Source organism: Magnolia sinica, chromosome 1 (genome assembly GCF_029962835.1).
Source record: "Magnolia sinica isolate HGM2019 chromosome 1, MsV1, whole genome shotgun sequence".
Taxonomy (NCBI): domain Eukaryota; kingdom Viridiplantae; phylum Streptophyta; class Magnoliopsida; order Magnoliales; family Magnoliaceae; genus Magnolia; species Magnolia sinica.
The window spans coordinates 48,934,240-48,958,048 of NC_080573.1; the positions used below are offsets into that span (position 1 = coordinate 48,934,240).

Below are 23,809 nucleotides of genomic sequence, written 5' to 3' on the forward strand. Positions count from 1 at the left end.
AACATGCATTCCATTTAACAAAATTTATCGCAATACAAGTAGTGCAGCATTACATGAATCACGACAAGGAAAGCATGTGAACAACAACATCTAAAACTTCAAACAACAACAAACCACTACAAACAACTCCAACTACAAAGCCAACAATGACCACACATAGAAAGAAACAACAAAACAAAGCAAGGGACAACTGCAATGACAACTACTCGTCGGAATCAGGAGATGAAGGTGGGGCACCCTTATCCTACAAGCAACACAGGATAGACTTCAGATTTTGAGTCACCTTCTTAAACTTATGCTTCACAAGGCCTCGAAGATCCATGATATCCTGGCGTATAACAGCTTGCCCTTCCTCAAGCCGAGTGGTACGGCATCCCTGGCAGCCTGATCTGCGCTCTGCTCTGGTACCACAGGAGGAGACCTCTCACTCGTATCCTGTGCCTCTACCTCTTCCTCATCCTGCTCTGTTTCTTCTTCAATCTCAGATCCACCTTCAACATAACTCTCATCCTCATCACTCTTTGACTCATCCTCACTCTCTGAGGCCTATCGACGAGGACCAATCTCCATCTGCTTAAGGGTCGTCAGATTAATGTGACGAACAGGAACCGACTTCTCTGCCCCAAGCCGATAGCCAAACTCATGTGCAAGCTTACAAATGAGGCGGCCAAATGGAGGCGATTCGGTCCTCCTAGTCGAACTAGCGATGAGAATAATCTGGTGCAAGATGTACGTCGGCACACATAACTTCGCTCCTTACCCCACTTGATACAGAAAATCTACCATCAGGCACGTACACTCGCTGCGGTTGCTCCACCTTGGATATACATTAAACGTACACATGTGGTGAAGCAAGCGGAAGTCATTCGTCATGTTGGTAGCTAGAAGACTTCTATTAGGCTGCCACTCGACTAGACGACCACACAAGAACTGGATGCGACGATCCCTCTCGCGCATACTGTTCAAATTCTTCTCACTGGCATGCACCTCACCATGTGGCACATTCAGGAGTCGGGATATCAAAGCGACGTTGACCGTGGCCTCCCGACCGCTACCACAAGGAATCTTGAACTGCAGAGGCTCCAACGAAGGATCAAGAATGTTGGCATAAAAATCTCGAACAGTACTTGCATTCACGCGATACTCGCCCTCAAACAAGGGACACCAACCAGCTTCTTCCAGGCGCTCCAACAACAGAAACTTGCCATATAGCCGTGGATCAACATGAGCCTCAAAAAGGACCCTACGGCCTTCATAGACTCCATGCGATAGCTCCACCAATAAGGTTCTTCCAATGGGAGCTTGAGGATCAAGGTCCCGCTTGGTCTAAAATTCACGGGTGGCGGTCGTGCTCGCAGCGGCACCTCTCGGCCTCCGTGCATGAGTTGGGCGGCTAGGCCCGGCTTCATCCACGGACGGTCTCTTCTTCCCCATCAAAGAAAGAAGGGTAGAGATGGAAAATAAGGCCGTGATAAACTCAAAGAGGGCCATGAGAAATGAGAGAAAGAGAGAAATAGGAAGAATAATGAAGCTTCCACACACTTGAGATCTCAAAAGAGGATTTGAGAGCCCAAATGAGAAGAAAATGAGATGTAAATAGCAATGGGGGGTGAGGTTTTGAGATGGGTTGGTGAGTGTGCATGAAAATGAAAGGAGAAGAAGATTTAGAAGAGATTTGGTGGAGTTTGGAGAAGAACTTGGAGAAAAGGAGAGCTTGGGAGGGTGGATTGTGAAGGAGATAGGGTTTAGAAGAGGTTTTAATCAACAAACCGTGGAAGGGTGGGCCACATTAGGCCCTAAACTCATCGGCCCGAGCCGGCCTGGCCCGCTGATCGGCGAGGACATCACCGGTCTCTGGACCGTCCGGCGATGCCTCGCCGTTTGGGCGAGGTCCTCCTGGCCCCTTATGCTCTAAATGAGGTGGGTCCCCCCTAGGCCCCACTGAAATTGCCCCGATCGGCCACTTTGCTTGGTTCGACGCCTATCGGGCCATTCGGGTTAAAATCTGATACAAACAAAGATTTCTAGACAATTGAAGGGTTAAGATGGGAAGATAAACCATCTAGACTCATTAATAGATGGTCTAGAGGAGATTTCGGGTCGCTGTGTGTGATCAGGAGAGAGCACAGACTCGATCTCGGCGATCGTTTTCAGTAAACTTTCGCCGATAGAAGCAACGGAACACAAACACACAATCTACGATAAACTCGCACCCAAATACACTAAAGTGGCAACAGCGTGCGGTGTGTGACCATAACCCAGGTCCGGTTTAATCCAATTCATGCTCTGATACCAACTTGTAACGCCCTGAAATTCGGGGGTCGAGCATAACTCAGCTCCCGAGTTTCAAAACATCACTTATGCAACATATTGAATGATGGATGTATGTTGTCTGTATGAGTGCATAAAACATGGAATAGATTAAGCCAAACTGCAAACATAATTCAGGGATAAGTGAAGAACGTAAGCGGAAGACTTAAAGAAATATAAGTGTACATGTGCACATCCTTGAAATACATATACATACTAGGTCGTGTTACAAGTGTTGCTATCAAAATTACAAGTATCAAGTTACATCATTTAATCCCAAAAGGAATCCCAGCATCCCGCGCATCAGAACAAGGCTCACTAGAACCCGTTTGAGAACTGCATAAAAGAGAATGCAACCTCATCATCCTCAATCTCCGGCTCTGCCTTAGAGGTCTCATCAACATCTGCAGCTAAGACAGAGTCTGGTGGGTGTTTAAACACCATCCCAGAACATGGGAGTGAGTGATCAACTCAGTGGAACAATAAAGAAAAAGTTAACATATTATCAATTCAATCAAGCAGTAATGATAAAGCAGCATAATCAAATATGTCCTAAGTACTCTTGTTAATGCAAGGATGTATGTAGAATGATGCGTGCCCTCACGCGTACACCCTCAACATCTTCATCTTACGTTACGCATGACATCGCCTCAAAGTGCACCACTTCTTCAAAGCACATGCAAATGCGGTGCATGAACATGATTACCGAGTTGTTATTAGTCCTTTTCATACGGCAGGATTGGGAAACTAAGGTACCTTCCTCATATCACCATCCAAACAGTGATCCATTCTATGGTCGTCAGTCCTAGATCATCTCATACGATCATATGGTTTTAGGTCGTTGCAAAGGACTCGTCACCAATCAATGCACGCCTATCATACCTTCGTTACTACACTAAGGCTCGTCACCTCAATGCGGTATCTAGGCATGCTCGAGGTCACTACAAAAGGCTCGTCACCATTCAATGTAGGCCGACAGCATGAATTTAGTGTCCCATACCACCATAATCGGCTCACGAGTTTGGTTGCTCACTGGTCACTATGGGGAAGCTCGTCACCCCAGCGTAGGCTGACAGCTCGACCACGGCGTCCCATACCACCATGTCCGGCTCATGAGTCTTAGCGGATCAAGGTACAACGGTTTACAGGATTTGCACTGGTAAGTTTGGTACCCTAGATTCAAACAATAGCGTCCATATATGGTGAAGATACATCGGACAATCGGGTTACTTGAAAAACTCGACTAGCACGAGCGCATGTTGGGTTGAACGACATAGAGTGCGCAAACACTCCGTGTGGCCAAACCACTGCCGACAACTCTATACAACTCGGGTTCGTCAAAACACGTCCTTTGTGGCGAAAGCAGCTTCAGCCACAATCTCAAGGCTGATTACCGATTTCCTGGACTAATTTATAGTCCCAAACATATTCCACTACAACAGATATTCATATCAACAATTGAGAATAGTAATGGAACAACAACTCAAATCATGTGGTATGTAAGCATTTAAAGAATATCAACTTAACATGGATTTTCACATAAGTAATACTTAAAATTAAACAACAAAGAATGTAACTTGCATGAAGGAAATCATACACACTAATAGGAGAGTTGAGAATCACTTCTCAATGCCCATACTAGGTTGATATATTACACTTTAGATCATTCAGACATTTCTACAAACACTTAGAATACATAATACAACATATATGATGTATGTTGAAATGCACGCATTTGGAAAATTCCTTTTGCCAAGGAGTTGTCACACATACATCTAGCATAGGTACACAACAGATAATCATGGCAAACACATGTGCATATTTTATATGTATACGGTACTTCCTATATATACATAGAATACACAAAACTCAATATAACACATGTATATCAGGAACGCAAAATAAACATAGTATTTAGCTTGTGAAATCTCATCCATAGCAAGAATAAACCATTCACTGGCATTGAAAGCCTTGAAAACCATAACCTATACAATTAAAGTCCGCACCTCAACCAGAAATGGAACACCGAATTAATTCAGACGAGATGTCTTCGTCAACGGTGACTAGATAACCTAAGACAAGCATAGAAATGAGCTCCAACAACACGAAGAGTATTCTAAGCTCTAACACAGATTAGGGTTAGGTTAACTTACCCAAGGATGAACTTAAAATTGCCGGAATAACGATTCTAAAGTGATGGTTTAAGGATGAAGGAGAACAGGAAAGAATCTAAGATGATTCACCAACTTCTCTCTCACTTTCTCTCTCTTTTCCTCTCTCTTTCTTTGCTAGGGTTAGAAAATTCGTATGGAAAAGAGAGCTAGGGTTTTAAGGTCTATATATAGGCCTAACATTGATGAAAATAACCCCAGGGCCAAGGTATACTTAGGTTATAACCAAAACAGGCTTCTCACGATCCAACGAAGCACTTCCGATGGGCCTTTTTCCATGAAAGGTCGGACTTAAGCTTACTGACCATGGATCTTGGTCAGGCTGAGTTTTCGTACCGATCGGATCTTCAGATCAGCCGTGGCGGACCACACTCAATTCAATGGTCACCGAAACTTGATCAGGTCCACAGGCATAAGGACATGCCTGGGCCATCTTTCCTGATCAGAGGGTGAAATTGGGTCAGAATCCAACGGTCAGATTGCTTAAAATCGTTGCGTAAGCGACACGACTCAGATTTCATAAAATCACATTTAATTTCTAACCGTTCTCACACTCTTCACTCCGGACTCAATCAAATCGACCTCGAACATCATCTGGACTTGATTTTTGAGGTGATGGTCAAGTCCAACATGGTGACCAAAACAGCCTAAGATCATCGCTATCGGACTTACGACGCCCGGTCCAAGTCCGATCCAGAACTTCCAAAAATTCCCAAGAGCAACTGGATTTAGCAATGAATCCTAGATTTTAGAGTAACTTAGCGCTAACTATTCTACAGATTTTGAGTCATGCAGATCAAATTTAAAATGCTTGATGCAAATTTCACAAGCAATCAAGTTTAGCACAAATTACCCTAATTAGCTACTAAGGAAAAATAAAGGTACTACTTGGGTCTTGACACAAAATTTTTCAGGTCATTACACATTTTGTCATAGGTGTGAAGGAGCTTGAGGTAAAATGGAGTTACATCTACGGCTGTCAACAGGCTGGGTTGAGGTATGTCAAAGTCTGGCCTGCAAAGTAAAACCCAGACCTGGGTCAGTGATGGGCCAAAACATATAGGTCTGAGCCTTTCCCATGATGATTATAAATGGTGTGGGTCTGAGTCTGTCCCTGGCCAGAGCCCTGCCAACCTCTTTTGTACAAGATGTAGAATGGTCATTTGACGTGCCCAATCAAATGGGTGGGGCTGATGGGCTATTAAATGCAACCTAAGCCTGACTTGATTAATAAACTGGCTTAAAGCCAAAGAAAAAACAAATTCCAACCATAAAAAATAAAAAATAAAAAATTTGTTAGAAGCTTTCCGTAATAACAATAGAATCTCTTGAAGCACCCACCTTGGCCAACTAATTAGCCTTCTGTTAGTGCAAAAAAGACACCGGAAGAGATGCACACAAATCTGACACCTCAGTAAGAATAGCCACTTCCCATGGACAGTGGCATTAGTACGAGTCATCTTTCTATTACAATGCTAATTCTGTAGCTTAATTATGATGGTCCAAGCTAGTTGTTTAACTTTCAGGGTTGAAATGGTTGTATTCTAGCTTAAATTACTTTTTGTTTAAGGCTAATTACTTAGGGATCATTTGTGATCATTATGTACATGTTCGTGTGTTTCCTATTTCTTTTCATTTTCTTCATGCAGGTTTCCAACACCAGTTTCTGTGCTTGTAAGTGTTGTGGTATTTGCTCTTGCTCATCTCACTCCTAGAGAGTTTCCCCAACTTTTCATGCTAGGTAACAATTTTTCCTCCCATAGTTTTAGAACTCAGTGATGCAGCGATGGACTTACAAATGTATTATGTACTTGATCATTTACTTTCAGGCATTTAACTCTTGGCTTTAAACTTGATTTGAATTATTAGCTCTATCATCTACTCTGAGGAATCGACAGAGTTCATTAACCATGTCTTAATTTAAAAACTTAAAACTCGAATTGTACTCAATGAGGCCTTAGAGTTGACTTGAAACTCTAAAGTAGTTAATCCGGTTTCAAGTATAAAAAGGGTTATGTTGCATTTTTCTTGTGGATTTTAACAGTGGTTGTTTGTTTTAGTACTTGATTTAATTTCTGACCAGTAAATATTGCTTCTCAACAAGGGTTGCTTTGGGGTTTTCATATGCCCAAACTCACAATCTTCTAACACCAATCACCATATGTGCACTGTGGAATTCTGGAGTGATCTTGCTTCTCACCTCTCTTCAGGTATGCAAATATCCTTTTATAGGTCCAAGGACTGCTGTTTGGATATTGGTGTTGAGCACAACTCGCTAGCCAATATGCAAATAACCTCTCTTCCACTTCTTACTCTTAAGTCCTAACCCATGATGCATGACTAGATTCACTTAAATGCATATTCGGTGTTGAGATAACAGTTTATTAAATTGAATCCCTTCTTGATCAGGTTAAACCTTTGATTAAGACAAGTCTCAATCTAGGTTCCAGTGTTGTTACCAAATATCTCCATAAGAGGTATTGTGTTAGGATATGTGGATTGGAAAGATATCGTGAGAAGGCAAAATTTTCTGTTACTGTTCAATAAATTTTGATCAACAAGGTTTCCAGATTGTTGGTTATGGCTACACTACATGTATTGGGAATTCTAGTGATCTTGATGAGTCAATCTCTTCTAAAATTTCAGAAAATGGTAAGCGTGAAATACATGTGAATTTTAGATAATAGCCACGCTACATGTGTAGGGGTTTATTTGGTTACACCAAACATCATGAAATTCATGATTAATCAATCTACTTTGTTGCAAATTTTCTTGATATTTGGTGTAACCAAACGATACTTTCAATCTAAAGCACTTGAAGAATGGCACGTGGGTAAACCTACAACTGGTGTTAGTTGATCAGTTCCTCCATCTGTGATTGTGCTTTGATCTAATATTTGAATGTTGAGCCTTCCTCTTGGATCTAATTTGGGTTGGTAGGAGAAAATAATGATTGTCAATTCATGTTCAACATACATTCATGAACCGTCCGATGAGCAGACCTGCCTGATGTTTGGGATCCATAATCTAATTGGACCACCCACCTGTGGCGCCCACCTTTCTAATTGGGTGGTCTATATGTATCTTTTGCATTTATACAAATTGTGGCTGCAATCATTGTAATAGTATGGGTATTGTTATCTCCTGCTACCAAGCAAGTTGTTAATTCTAATCATTGTAATAGTATAAGTATTGTTACACCAATGCTTCAGGCTTTTAGCTTCCGAATTTAGTATCTGTATTGTCTTTTGTTTTGTTTCATATCATTTTTGTTTCTAGATTTTTGGGATGGATGGTTGCAGGATGAATATGTTCTGCAAGTTGCTTTTGGTCCTTCAAAATGAGGAAATCATTCTTAACAGTTCCTTTTTTTTAAAAAAAAAAAAAAACAGAAGAAAAGATGAATTCTTTCTTACAATATATATATATATATATATATATATTATTTTTTTACAAATTTTCCTGAATATACTTGAATTACTAGTATATAAAGTGGACATGCTTGTGCTCAAGAGTACTATTTGTTTTTTTCTTTTTCTTTTTTCAGATAAATACTGCTACTAGCCTTATGGAAAAAATAAAAAATAAAAAATCATAATCAACAAAGCCTCATTCCAACAAATTGGGGTAGGCTACAAGTATTTTCCCAACTTATATATTCCTTTTTATTATGGAAATAAAAAACATTAGCATGCTATCCTTCTTTCTGTAAATTCTATTCCATGCAGGTTTCATGGATTGTGCAATTCCGTCTGGTTTTGTGGAATCTATGAAGTATCTTCACCGTTTGGGATGAACTCAGTTTGGTAACCAGATGAACTTTATTTGGTAGATGGCAACAGCAATATCAACTGAAGAAGTTTGTAGGTAGGTGAAAATCTTGAAAGCTTTATATGGGCATAAAAATCTAGTCAAATTTCATGAAAATAGTTTGCCAATATCATGAAAATAATTTTCCAAAACTTTATAAATGCTTCATGGTTGCAAATTCACGTGGGCTATAGAACCCATGAATTTAATAGTCTTTTGTTTTATGCTACTAGATTTTATAATGTCATTATATTAGAAGTTTGTAGACCGTGAAGGCCAACGCATTAAATGAATACTATTATTTATATTTTTTTTTCAAACCCTATTTTAATTCATTGATTAGTTTTCATAAGATCGTACATATTCTATTGCAAAGGAAAATAAAAGGGCTTGATTAGTTTTTGAGCTCTTTTAAGCTTCCTTATCATTCATGTATGCCAATGCAAACCTTTGCTAGACTATAGCTCTAATCCGAACTTGTGTGTAATCTGATCAAGTACATTAGTGGTTCAATTTAATCAAGTGCATTAACATCTAATAGTACAGTTAACATCTAATACAATCATATTTCTTTGCAGGATAACATTGTCGTATTTATGGACCCTTGTGCTGCAATTTTTGTTCTTATCATCATTGGACTCTTATGCATGAGAATCAATGAGGTATCCTGTTAACACGTCTCTTTTTACAAAGCTTTAATTTTTGCTGTTGTTTCTAGTAACTTAAATTGGAATACTCTTCTTTATTATTTCCTTGTCCACTTAAATGAAGCTCCTATTTAAGCTTAATAATTCTTCTTAATTCTAAATTATAACCATGTTTTGTTGGTTGAATATTTTTTTATTGGATGAAAGAAACACAAAAAGAAAATTGCTGCGGATTTTTTTTAATGCATGCAATTTTTCGACAGCTTAAGGTCATATTTTTCTAAAATATTGAAATCCAAGACGGTCCATAACCATCCTTTAACGTCCATATTTAATGACGGTCCATGACCGTCCATTTTTAAAGACGTTAAATGAACGCTAGCAATAGCCACAGACCGTTAGTGTTTTAGACGGTTTGTAACAATCTAACATCAAAGACGATCTATAACAGACCTTTTACTGTCCATCTTTAATGACAGTCCATGACCATCCTTCTTTACAGACGATCCATAATCGTCCTTTTAACGTCCATCTTTAATGACAGTCCATGACCGTCCTTTAACTAATATGACGTGGCAAAATAAGACGGCCCATGTGACGGTTCAAAATCGTCATTTATAGAGATTTGAGACGGTTTCCAGATGTCCTTTTTTCACTGTTTTGGCGTAGTGATATAACCCGATCCTGAACCCGAATTCTTAAACCTAAACCTATAACTTATTCTCAAATCCCTAAACCTATAACCTAAACCTAAACCTATAACCTATAACTTATAACCTAAACCTATAACCTATAACCTATTCTCAAATCCCTAAACCTATAACCTAAACTGTTCACTCCCCAAGTATAGGGTTGTGATGTAGTAATAAACTCGGTAAGACCGAGGTCGAATCCACAGGGACTGATACCTGTACGTTTCCTGAAACCAAGTAGAACTAGAACTAGACTAAGATATGATCTAACCAAATAGAAATTTAAGGAATAATGGTGGAATAATTATCTAAAACTTTAAGGAATTCAGAGGAAGGAAACTAGGGATTCAGAGGATCCACTTGTAGAGATCAGGGAGATCTTATGCCTGCATCAAGGATTACGGAATTCAAACTGAACTTACTTGATTTGGTTTTCAAGAGATGAAAGGTATATGAATTACAATGGATTCCATCATCTAACCATGCCCAGGAGACACAGCAAACAACATGATTAAACTAATTACCAACCCATCAACAATGTATGAAGATCAGGAAGGTACTATCATCCTACCATGCCCATGGGACAATGATGAACAACAGGGCTTCCTGACTTCATAAATATAAAAAGAGGAAAGAAATATTCAAAGCCATTGCAAACCCATTGTAATTTCAGTCACAACAGACCATTAAAGATTGATAAAAATATTCCTTATAATAATCAACTAAATCAAATTAAGTTCAGAAATTTAATCTACTTGCATGGAATAAACTCTCCCTTCTCGCTACAGGCTTCACCTCTTAGCCCTAGCTAAGAGGTTTAGCCACACATGACTGGGCTAACAAAAACAACAAAATAAAAAATAAAAAGGAAAAGAAGAGAATAAGAAGGAAAAAGAGAAAACCCACTCCACGTCCAGCCTTTCTTCAACCGTCCAAAACTCCAACTCCTCCGCTGTTTCACGTCTCAGCCATGTCCAGCAGCAACCATGTTCGGCAGCAGCCTCCCTTCTGCTCCCCTTCCCTCTCTGTTTCTCTTTCTTGAACCCAGACCCACGACCGAGCACCAGCAGCCAAACTCCTTCCCAGAACACCTTCCACGTCTAAAGCCTCTCCCTCTTATGCAGCTGTCCGCCTCTGCTCCTCTCCATTCGCAGCAGACTCCTGGTGGGACTCTGCCCATCTTGCGTTAGTGAGCTGCTGGGACACAAGATCAGCTATCGGCTTTCTCAGACGTTCGCAGAACGTAACTGCGCATCCTGTTTTGTGCTGATGATTGGTGCGGCCCAAGATCGGGACTGGCCAAGAAATCCCGTCCATCCATTGAAGGTTCGCATGCGCTCGGGTGAGCATTCTTAAAGTTGAAATGCCCTAACTTCTCTCCTCTCCTCCGTCTCTCTCTCTCTCTCGTAATTACTCCAGTCTCTCCATATCCCCCCCTCTCTCTCTCTCTTCCCGCTCTTTCTCTCTCGATCTCTCTTCCCACTCTCCCTCTCTCTTTCTCTCTCTCCACCCACGCTCTTGTTGCCGAAGCCCTACCCACGCACGCCTTCTCTCTCTCTCTCTAAAGCTCGGTTGAGGTATTTCTCACTCACTCTCTCTCTCATTCTCTCTCAATCTCAATACTGATTTAGGGATTTGGGGATTTTAGGGTGGATTGTCCAAAATAGGAATTTGGGAATTTTAGGGTGGATTTGTCAAAGCATATGGCTAGGAAGTGCTTATGAGCAACACTCAACACAATGCCCTGATGACTAGGATTGCTCGTGCAGTCAATTTTTTAAACAAGCTAACCATCTATAGAGACGACCAACTAGATGGACACTCCGCTGGATTGAGTTATTGTAGATCAAATCATTTGAGCATCCAAATGCACCTGCAAACGTAAATTTAGATACCAAATCATGAATTAATTTTGATTTATTTCCTCTCTAGCCTTTCTTAATTTACTGATGAAGGTATTGCCTTTTTTTGTGATTGGTTCATATTTAAAGATCCTTCTGGTGTTGTTGCTGCAACCCAGGCTGAAAATGTAAAGATTCTTCTTTTATAGGTCACAGATATCTGATGTGGCTAATGAGGAAGTCTACAAGTTGGATAAAAAGTTCGGGAAAGGGAGTCATGTTTGAGTTCGTGTTCTTAGCTTTAGGCTTCTAGAAGGATTGGCAATGAATGATTTCTGTATGTTTTATTTTTTATAATAATTAATTTTTCTATCATTTTCCATGTAGTATATGACCTTTTGATCTGCTTGGGGCATTTTTTCTCTATTTTTTCATCTATTTCATCATTTCATTATTTATTTATTTATAACTTGATTATTTCTTCATCTCTATCTTTAAAATCTCTTTACCATATAAACCTTTATTGTTGTCTTGTAAAGCACACTGAACCCTCCATTCTCTGCAGGTAGAGCAGTTCTTTTAAGGACTAGAGCATCCTAGTTGCATATGATCTATTGGACCACTTCTATGAAATAAACCTTCCTTATATTCATTGACATATATAATTCTATTGAATCACATTGTTATTTTACTTTGTAGTTTGTGAATTTTAATTGGTGGGCTTTCATTTCATATAGACATTGAATTGGAGCAGCTAGTCTTCCCAGCTTTGTTAATATAACAGTTAATAAATCCATTTAATTCATTTTGAAAGTTTGGAGAAAGAAATATTTGACTGATTTAATTTGTACATGTGTGTGCATGGATTGTTTTTATTTTTGTCTTGAACATTTAGTTAGCTTCTTTGTCTCTAGAATCTTTTTTTTTTTTTTCTATTCCCATAAAACTAGTTGTGCAGCCCGTTTACATCCCTACATTCAAGTGATGTGCAGTTTGCTTAGGACTTCTTTAGTTGATAGGTAGAATGGCTTTCTTTCATATTTCTTCTTCGGGTCCATTTCACATGACCTGCATTGCATTGCTCATGTAGCATGGATACCACGGCCCCATATGTGGAGATGATCTGAACTGCCCATCTGCTTGACCTTTGACGATTTATGGTTTTTTTTAACTGTTTACATATCTGACTCAACAATTTTTGTTTACGCTGGTTTTTGTGTCATGGCTTACCTATGGTATACGATGGCAGATGGACCATTCTAATCTCAAGTCTAGACAACTCACTTGATGAGAATTCTAGCCAATTCATTGTGAAAACTATGTGAAAAGATAATATGCTGATTGCAGTATGAGTTAGAAGAAATACCAGAAAGTCAGAAATGGTCTAATTTCACATTAAGGCGATCTAAAGTAGGCTTAGATCCTTTAAATTCTTGATGGCACTGATGTTGGATTATTTATTTATTTATTATTATTATCAAGAATATAGTTAAGACCTGTTTAGTTAACATGAAAATGATTTAATCTCATTTTATGTGATATCTAATATATATTTATGATTAACGAAAATAAGATAAATTCATTTTCAACCATCCACCAAACATGCTCTTAAATATTATGTACAAGTATTCAAAATTTATATCAACTTAATCTTTATAGCATTGCTCAATTTCATTTTCCATTTGAAATATGTTATAAGTTTCACTTTTAATTTTGTTGCTTGCAACTAAGCATCATTGTTCTACTGACAAAAACTCCAAAAATTTGTTTAATTTCAGCCCAGTCTTTTTTCTACTTGGAATTTTAATCCACCTGAGAATTTTATTTTAACTACTTGGATTTTAGCCCGGTCTTTTTTCTCATTAGTCCTTGCAAATTTCCAAACCATTCACTACTTAAGTTCTAAGGCTCCTTATGCAGGAGAACTACTATTGATACATTCAATTTTTGTTTCTTTGTAATTTGAATTTCACATATTCACTGGGAGAAAGAAGGGATAAATAGCGAAACTTAGCATCACTTGTTCTTGTTTTTTAACCTGGAATCATATTCCTGACATATGAATTTCTCGTTGTATCCATTAAAATCGCTCTCTCATGTACCTTTCCCCTCTTAATTAATAGAGATTATTTTTTTCACGATATTAAAATGATCTTAAAATATTTTCTTCAATTTTTTTTCTTCATTATGCTTTTTTCTTTCTATTTTTTATTTGCTACATGTTCCAATAATGCTTCTTCAAACTATTTGCAGGATGAAATGCCATTTTGCAAGAATTTTCCCACAAGTTTTTGGACTCTTCACAGTGAAGCTTTCAGGTGTGCCAACTTCCCATATTAGTTGTTTATTTCTTTTATTATCTTTTATTTTTTTGAAGATTAGAATCTCATTGGTTTGTTTACTATGCTAAAGTTAAAAAGAAAGTATTGAGTGCTTTGGGAAAGAAGACTTTGTGATGCATGAAATGTAGCCTTTAGAAAACTCTCTCTCCCCTGCTTCCTTTCTCTTTTTAGCCTTATTAATCTGCAAGGTTCCCAATTCCTTTTTTTGCATGTATCAGCATTGGGAGATATCAGTGAGTGGGAAAATAATGGATCGAGTTTCTTGGAGCACAGGTATGTGAAATGTTTGTTCCCTGTCACCTAGATGGGTAGATTTTGAATTGAATGGGACACATTATGAAGCTTGGTCAAAGGACAAGGTTCTTGTACAATCAAACAAAGACCTCATTTGAGACTGAGCAAATACACATCCATATAATGCACAACATTGGTGGCGGTCTTAGCATAATAGCATGAATCTCTCTCGCGTTATAAATGTTTCCCACCCTTTACTGTGAAATGAAAGTTCACATTGCAGGATGCAAAACTATTAGTTTAGAAATTGTCTTTTTTGTTCTTTTAGCTAGTATGTGGCTTTGTGATTAGGATAGTCAATGGTTACTTATCTACCTTTGTAATTAGGACCCATGGATCAGATCTGATTTAACATGTCTAGTCTATCTTTTGGACCTGTTAAGAAATTAAGCCAGGTTTGGGTCTCAAATTTTGAATGGGTCTAGCTGGGTTCAGGTTGGGTCCATGTGATGGACCCGGTTTCAAGTCAGGTTGAGTCCATGTGATGGACCCAGTTTATGGTCAGGTTGTGTCTTGGATCAGGTCCATGTGCTGGGCACAGTTCAAATTAGGTGGCTTCTTTGTGTAGATCTTCTGCTTAAAAAATCAGGCTATTTCACTTCTCAGGTAGCTCATAAAATGAAAGGTGTTATTGATATACAAGAAAAGCACTGGCTGTTGGTGTGAAAGAAAATGTTCAGTAGTATTTTTCTCTCACTGTTGGCTTTTTGGTATGTGTGCATGCTTGAATTTGTACTATCACAAACATGTACCATTAATCGTCTTCAATTTGAAAACTATTATGACTTTGACTGAGGCACTTTTCTCAATAGACAATTAAAAGATATACCTTATTGGTAGAACCTGGAAACATATCAATGATTTTAGCTTCGAAGATGGATTTTGTATCCATTCAAAGTTCAAATAAGTTACAAAAATTTGTTCATGCTCTTACCAAACAAATGAATATACCCATTATTTTATAAATGGTCAAAAATATAATATTCTATTGTCCATAATTTTCTTATTCCTCTTCATTCTCCCACTTGTTCCGTGGTATCCTTGCCAGCGTGTGGTACAAGTTGAATCTCATTGCCCGCATGACACATCTACGTGTCCTAACTTTTTTATGTATTGTGTGACCATATTCCTGATGCGTCAAAATATGGTTGACATGGGTGAATCATTTGAATCTATGGTTAGACTCTGCTGCCACTGTTGGATGTGCCTCCAAATCAGGTTTGGTTTGGCACTTTCCTAAATTCTTGAGGCCGGTTGCATTTGGCTTGTTAGAACTTGGAAGATGCTAGTTATGGTTCAATCTTTCAAAGAAGCCATGTAGTGAGTCTAGTCTCATGTTCTTTGAAATGTTTATGATCTGCAAGAAGGAAGATTTGTCCCGCATTGACTACTTAATGGTTTTTTTGGTCCTTTTCCTCTCTGCATATTGATTCTGCTTCTTTACCATTAAACTGTATAGAGATGTACCTATTTCTTTTTCTTCTTATTTTCAAGTTTATGTAGATCAATGCTTATAGAATAGAAGTGGTGATGGTTTGGTGATGTTTCATGCAGAAACTTAGTTAGCATTGTTGTGGTGTTTCCAGATAGAGCATGAAATTATAGTTAATTGTATGTTTTTATTTGAATATTAGAGACCTTGCTGCATCATCCATCAGAAGGTCCGGTTATATCTCGAGCACAGGAGGCAGGAGTTTCTTTTGACACTGTTGTGTTAACTAGCCCCTAACTTTGGCTGATGGTAAATCTTTTACTATATTATTCTCCCAATGCTTCTATCTATATGAGTTTGCATACATCAGCAATCTCATTCTAGTGCATACATTCACCTCTCCCTTCTATGCATTATTTGATTTTCATTTGTTGGTATTTTGTATGGTTTTCTACATTATTCCCAGAATTTTATCTGACATTGGAAGATCTATTACGGGTTTATTACTTATGGCAGGCAACAAATGAAAATCTTTCACCAAATGTGGTCAAATAACTTGCCAAGGAATCGAAAAATCTTGATGAAATCCCACCAGAGGGCATTAAAGTATGTATAAATGATGATGATTTCTCCACTATATTTGCCGATATTGAGGGTCCAGGTAGGTGACTTATCATCAGAAATGCCTTTCAATCCGGTATTATTCTTTACAAACTTGACTAAAGGGCATGGTTTAACATCTCGTGCAGCTGGAAATCCATACGAAAATGTTATTTTCCGCATGAAGCTATTATTATCACATGACTTTCCACACTCGCCACCCAAAGGTGTGATAATATACATTTTTCACATTTTCAATGATATTTTAGTGACGAAGTACGTCGTGCTCATTTCACTTCCATGTACCTCTCCCGTCTTTGTAAGTTACTTTCTGACAAAAAACTTTCATCCAAACATTGCAACTAATGGCGAGATCTACGTCAATACGCTAAAGAAGGATTGGAATCCAAGCCTTGGACTGCGATATGTTCTGCTTGCAAGTCCGTAACATGTTTTACGTCTGAATTTTCTTGTGACTTAAAAAGTTTTCATTCTTTCATTGAAGTCGAACATCGTACATGTATAGTCTAGAAGGGATATATGCATCTATCTAGCAACCAAAAGGCACATGCCTAATATCAATTGTCTTGCCTTCCAAACAAACAAACACCGTGGATTCAAATTTAGCAACAGATGTTCTTGCTACAAAGGCCATTCGAAAACATTTATCCATGGTTGAATATTTGTTACACAGCTCCCATTTGTTATTACTTGAGAGGTCGTATGCAATTCACAAAGATTATTCTACTCTTCTATCAGGCGGAAGACTACAAGGAGGACCAAGCAGGCAGAGGCAATATCGGCTGAGGTGCGAGAAATGATAAATGATATGGAGACACGATAGACTCAATTGGAGGAAATGTTGCACACCCTCATGTCACACCAGCCCCAATCACATCCTCAGTGGTAAGTTGAATGCCATATTTAAATTATGCAAGTAGTATAAAATAGTCACTAATAATATTTTATTTTAATAATTTTATAGATTTTTTTGTAGATTGGTGTTATCTTCCCAGGCCGCACCACATTATCGATGACGCACATTTCTTTTTTTATTATTCATTTTTATTGGACAATTTGGACATGTGTACTTTTTTTATGGTCTAGATAATTATAAATTTAATTATTTTGTTTGATCTCATTACTTTTTATATTTCAATGGATGATGATAAATATTGATTAATACAGGTTATTTTGTTTAATTAAGTTGGTTCAAACAAAAAAATTGATGCCATTTTGTGATATATAATGGTTACGTGTTAGCTCATCGCTAATATTTTTTTTAAAGTTGTTAGGTCATGGCAAATAATTAAATCATTAGCGACGACTTATTATTTTTGTCACTACATAGAATTTGTGACATCGTATTTGTGATATAATTAATGATGATTAACAATCGTCGCCACAAAGGCTTTTACGACGACTTTATGATTTTTTTAGTAATAAGTGGACTCCTTGCAATACGTCTTTATTCACGACGATTTTTATTCACGACTATATGCAATGGCGACGTATAAACTCATCGCAAATAAGCTTTATTTAGCAACGCTGTATTAAGTTGTCACAAATAATTATTATTTGTAACAAAATTGGCGACAAACAATACTCATCCCAAAAAAACTTTTACAATAAGTGTGAGGTTATTAGTGATGATGAAGACTTGTCGCAAAACGTCTTTATTCGTAACGACTTTATATGCAATGAGGACGTGTAAACTCGTCATAAATAAGCTTTATTTTGCGACGTTGTATTAAGTCATCGCAAATAATTATTATTTGCAACAACATTGGCGATAAGCAACACTCGCTGCACAAAACTTTTTATGACAAATTTAGGTTTGTTAGCGACGACGAGGACTCGTCATAACACGTCTTTATTCGTGACAAGTATCATATTTAGTGACGTTTTACGATATGCAATGACAATATGTCAAATCATCGCTAATTAACTATATGTTGTGGCAAGTTATTAGGTCATCACAAATAGTTGAGTTATTGGCAACGAGTTGACACTTTCGTCGCTAAATAGAATTGGTGATGCCGTATCTGCATCAAACGTAGCGACGAGCACAGTCATCGCTAAAAGTTTTTAGTGACGACGAGAACTCGTCGCAACATGTCTTTATTTGCGACGAGTCTCATATTTAGCAACGTTTTACGATATGCAATGGCAACGTGTCAACTCGTTGCTAATTAACTATATTTTGCGATAAGTTATTAGTTTGTCGCAAATAGTTAAGTTATTGAAGACGAGTTGCCGTTTTCGTTGCTAAATAGAATTAGTGACGCCGTATCTGCATCAAACATGGTGATAAGTACAGTCGTCACTAAAAGTTTTTAGCGACGAGTTTGGAGTTTTTAGCGATGAGTTGACTTGTCACGAAAAGACTGAATTGTTGTAGTGTTCCTTAGTTGTTTTCAGGCTTTCTTCTAGGGTTTTAGATCCAATCATGTCTATGGTTGGCTAAACCTCTTAACCAGGGCTAAGAGGTGAAGCTTGTAGCATGATGGGATGTTTTTATTACTTTGATTCATATTTATGTTGAACTCCATGGATTCAAATTTCATATTTAAGGAATACTTACAGTTTTTAATGGTTTATTGTGACTCGAATTACGGTAAATCTATAATAGCTTTGAGTATCTTCTTTTCCTGATTTGAGATTGTGAAATTAGTAAGTCCTATTGTTCACCATCGTCCCTTGAGCATGGTAGGTTGATGGAATCTTTCCTACTCGTCATAATTGTCATGCCCCAAACTCGGGAACCTGGCTCACAAAATTCCTGATCATCGAATTCGGTGCTGATAGCCTCCATAGTACCCTATTCTCGGCTCCCAGCGCTCATATGCCAGATTCCGATCATGGAATCCTATAAGGAAGATTTTTAATATGATTTTTTTGGTAAAGGAGTATAACCATAAGCATAGCCAAGTCACAACAACATCATCACCACATATCCACTAATAAAGTCATTTGAGTACAATGTTGAAAGGGGAAAATACATATATATGAAACAAAATTCCAAAGCTCTGGCACCTTCTCCTGACACAATGTTGCTACGACCTAACGTCATCTGCACGCAATGGTCATGCATAAGCTTACTATGAAGCTTAGAGGGTGGTCTACGTGTGTGTGCAAAGCATGTGTGAAGCATATAATTTCAGTCTAAGCGGAATACTGACAAGTCTATAAGTCATTCAATATCAGAGTATGCAATGCAGATCGACTATGCAATGTGAAGTCATAGTGAGCCAAATATCAGATGCCGAGGATGCAATATAATATGTAATTCTTGACGAGTCACGAATACCATCAGCCTCATCTACGTCATATAAATGAAGAAACATAGCAATGCAAATGTCATATGCCGAGGATATAATGCAATATGCAGATCCTGGCGAGTCCATAATAACATCAATGTTGAGGGTCAAATATTGCATATCAGACCCCTATTATTGCCTGGATTTACAAACATGGTACTGTTTGTCGGCCCGATTTAATCGTGTTTGTGATGCACGACGTATTTACGAGCCTGAACTGGGAAAGGGTACTAAAAGCATGGATTTAACGGTTTGAAGTCACCAAGGCAAGCGACGGACCCCAAGAGACCAAGATCGACAGATTTGCATACCAGGGATCCAAGAAAATTGAGAAACTGAAGCTCAAGTGGCCCGAAAGACATCCAGAATGTAAGATCAGAGGGTTCCCACCATCCGTTCAACTCGAAACTTTATACATGGCCAGGGGCCCACAAATTAACCGTACATATCGAATTTCAACCCTCAGATCCCTCCGAAAGTGGCCCAACGGACAGATCAGCCCCTTGAATCGTTATGTGGGGCCCACCTGATATCTGGATATGCTTCAATTTTGGTCTCAACCCCTTAAATCAGGTGAGAAAAGAGATGGACGGGGTGGATTTTTCACATACATCATAGTGGACCCCACGTGTACATATGGGAGTGCACAGGCGGTGCACTCCCGCAACACACCAGGTTGGCCGCCCGGTCAAAACGGGCGCTGACCCATCTCTCCGTAAGACAGCCAGCGGACGGACAGTGGCCATCCAATTTTGAGTTGTGGGGCCCATACATCATTCAAACTGTAGATCTGGACCGTCTATTCGATCCTTTGGATAGCCAAGACCAACATATAGGTGTCCGTTTGCCACCTTGCAAGCAGTTGTGTGAAAATCTCAGCGAAACGGAAGATGGACGGTAAAATGGGAAATTCAGTGGACCGCATCGACGGACGGCAAAGACCACTCTTTCCCGACCAAAATTCTGAGAAAAATTTGGTGAACGGCTTGGATTTCTCATTTGAAATTGATTGTGGATCCCACCATCGTCACAGCGTAACAATTACGCAAGCCTGTTTACGCAGTCCGGAGAAACCCGGATTTTTTGGGCTATTGCGTATCCATAGAGAGGGTCGGATGGCCAATCCGAACCGTCCAAACACTACAAAGCTGGGCCTTCAACCTCACCATGCAGTCAAATTCCAAGGTGGGGAGGTTCACTGTTCTAGAAATCACTCCAAAAATCAGGCTGTTTGCGGTTTAGCTGCGAAAGAGGAGTGCGTGACTCCTTGTTCTCTTCTAACCAACTTACGCACCGACTCCAGCATCCACCCATCGCCATCTCTGTTGTTTATAAAAGAAGAAGAGAGAAAGAAAGGGAGGCATCTTTGCTCGGACGTGAGCACGGCTTGAAGTTGGAACGTGAAGATAGGGAGAGAAAAGAGAAGTTTTTTTTTCTTTACCTTAATTTCTTTGCTGTGGTTTTTTTTTCTTCTTTTTCTTTTGTTTATTTTAGCCTAATCATGCCTGTGATCGGCTAAACCTCTTAGCTAGGGCTAAGAGGTGAAGCTTGTAGTCTGATGGGAGAGATGTTGCTTGTGCCTTTTGTTTAGATTGAAGGGGTTTTTGATTTAATTTTATTATGGGAATATTTTTAGTTTTTAATGGCCTGTCGTGACTGAAATTACAATAGGTTTGTAATGGCTTTGAGTATTTCTTTTTCTTTATTTTGATTATGACGTCAGGAAGCCCTGTTGTTCGCCGTCGTCTCCTGGGCATGGTTGGATGTCGGTACCCTTCCTAGCCTTCATAATCATCTGATTGGTTGGTAATTAGTTAAATTCTTTTGTTGACTTTGTCTCCTGAGCATGGTTTGGTGATGGAATCCATTCTAATTCATATACTTTTCATCTCTTTAAATTATATCAGAGGAAGCTCAGTTTAATTTTCATGAATTTTGAAGCAGGCATAAGATCTCCCTGATCTCTACAAGTGGATCCTCTGAATCCCTAGTTTCTTATCTCTAATTTCTCTTAAGTTTTCGATAATTATTCCACAATTATTCCTTAAATTCTATTTGATTTAGATTACATCTTAGTCCAGTTCTAGTTCTACTTAGTTTCAGATAACGTACAGGTATCAGTCCCTTGGGATTCGACCTCGGTCTCACCGAGTTTATTACTACATCACAACCCTATACTTGGGGAGTGAATAAGTTTTTGGCGCCGTTGCTAGGGACTGACGGCTACGATTCTCTGAAATTAATTGGTTTTAAAATTAGATTAAGATTAGGATTTTACTAACTTTTAAGTTAAAGGTCTTTATTTTATTTTATTTTTAGGAACTAACCTGTTTTCCTGTTTTGTAAGATCCTGAAATAACTTCTAAACTGGTAATCCCTTTCTAATTCCTCTACTTTTTCTACTTTTAGAATTATTGTTTGAGTTTTAGAAACAATTCTAGTTCTCTTTTAATTATAGAATTTTCTATTTTCTATTTTAATAGTTTTATGTTTTTGGAAACTAACCCAACTCTTTTGTTTTGTAGGTTGGTAAATTCTTTCTCAATTTCCTCCTTGATATTTCTAGATTAGGATTCTTTTTTAGCAAGTTTCTAATTCTAATCTCTTTTAGACTCTAACTTTGTTTCTTATTTTATTTTTAGAAATTTTCTACTTGTAGACTTTTTGTTTAAAAAACTAACTTTCCTATTTTGTAGGCCTTTAAGATAGAAATTTCTAATTCAGTAAGTTCTTTCTCTACTTTCTATTTTTCAGTTCTCTTTTAGTAATTTACTTTCTAGTTTAGGACCTTCTTCTTTTTGAAACTATTTTACTTCTATCTTTCTTTCTAAGGATTTTCTAATTCTAAACCTTCTCTTTAGAAACTGACTTGTTTGTTTTCTTTTACAGGTCTTTAACTTAGGGACTTTAATTTGGTAATTTCTTTCCAACTCTCTCTTTCTTTCTAGATTTTCTTTTCCTTTCTTAGGATTAGGTTTCGAATTTGATTGAGGGCTACGAGTGGTTCATGCCCAAGTGGGCCCGTGACAACACTCGACGTCTCTTGACTGAAGGAGGATTGGTTGAGGGGTTGACTATCCATCGCAGGACTAGACACCACTCGAAATCCCCTGAGTTAATTGAAGTTATGGCTGAAGACCAACCTCCTCTACTTCCACCCAGGGTGGAGGATACCCAAGATGAGAATGAGGTGCATCAGGCACCCCCGCCTCGTACTTTACGAGATTATCTACAACCGGCGGGAGTGAGTACGCCCTCATGCATGATTTTCCCTGAAAACACAGGACAAATGGACATCAAGCCAGGAGTTATCCAACTCCTTCCCAAATTCCATGGACTTGAATCAGAAGTCCATATTTACATCTGAAAGAGTTCGATGAGATTATAGCTACATTATATTTTTCTAATGTATTTGAGGATACAATCACGCTGAAACTCTTTCCTTTTTCCTTAAAAGAGAAGGCTAAGATGTGGTTACATTCACTGCGTCCTAGATCCATTGGCACATGGAACGACATGCAGAGGGAATTCATAAAAAAATTCTTCCCACATCATAAAACGATTACCCTCAGAAAAGCAATCATGAACTTTTCCCAAAAGGAAGATGAAATATTCTTCCAATGTTGGGAAAGGTTTAAAGATTTGGTCAGTTCATGCCCACAACACGGATTTGAAACATGGCGCATTACAAAATTTTTCTACGATGGACTGACATCTTCCATGCGCCAAATGGTCGAGACAATGTGTAATGGAAAGTTCATTAATAAAGATGTCGACGAGCTATGGGACTACCTCGACAGTCTGGCTGAAAAAACACAATCTTGGGACTATTACCCAAAATCAAACACCACGTCTAGACCAACTCAATCTAAGGAGAAAGGCGGAATGTATCTCCTGAAAGAAGAAGATGATCTCAAGTAGAAAGTGAATAATCTCATAAGAAAATTTGAGGCCATGGAAGGAAAGAAGGATAAGGTCAATGAAATTGTTTGCGGCATCTGTGACTGCAACATTCACACAACTGAAAACTTTCCTACAATACCTACCTTTCGAGGAGTGTTGAATGAACAAGCCAATGCCGTAAACAACTATCAAAGACATTTTACTGGACCTAACTCTAATACATACAATCCTGGTTGGAAAAATCATCCAAACTTTAGTTGGAGGAATGGACAAACGGCTACCCCTCAAGGTTTCTTCAATCAAAATCCAAATTAAGTGAAACCTCAAGAGGAACCGGTTCAAAATTCCATATAAGAGCTAGCTCAGGCAATGTGGGGATTTACAAATTTTATGCAAAAGATAGATTCTCGTATGACGGTTATAGAAAAGGGGATGCTTCCTGCACAA

At 38.4% G+C, this 23,809-nt stretch overlaps 1 long non-coding RNA gene and 1 other non-coding gene across 2 annotated transcripts; one reads left to right on the plus strand and one right to left on the minus strand.

Moving 5' to 3' along the window:
• The first annotated feature begins 5,415 nt into the window (after positions 1-5,415).
• LOC131242471 (uncharacterized) lies at positions 5,416-6,901 on the plus strand. The gene is made up of 3 exons (XR_009169646.1): positions 5,416-5,478; positions 6,131-6,222; positions 6,586-6,901. It is a non-coding gene; the product is annotated as an uncharacterized LOC131242471 (long non-coding RNA).
• A 16,122-nt stretch (positions 6,902-23,023) lies between these two features.
• On the minus strand, positions 23,024-23,130 carry LOC131221715 (small nucleolar RNA R71). Its single transcript, XR_009159544.1, has one exon. It is a non-coding gene; the product is annotated as a small nucleolar RNA R71 (small nucleolar RNA).
• Positions 23,131-23,809: the final 679 nt, after the last annotated feature.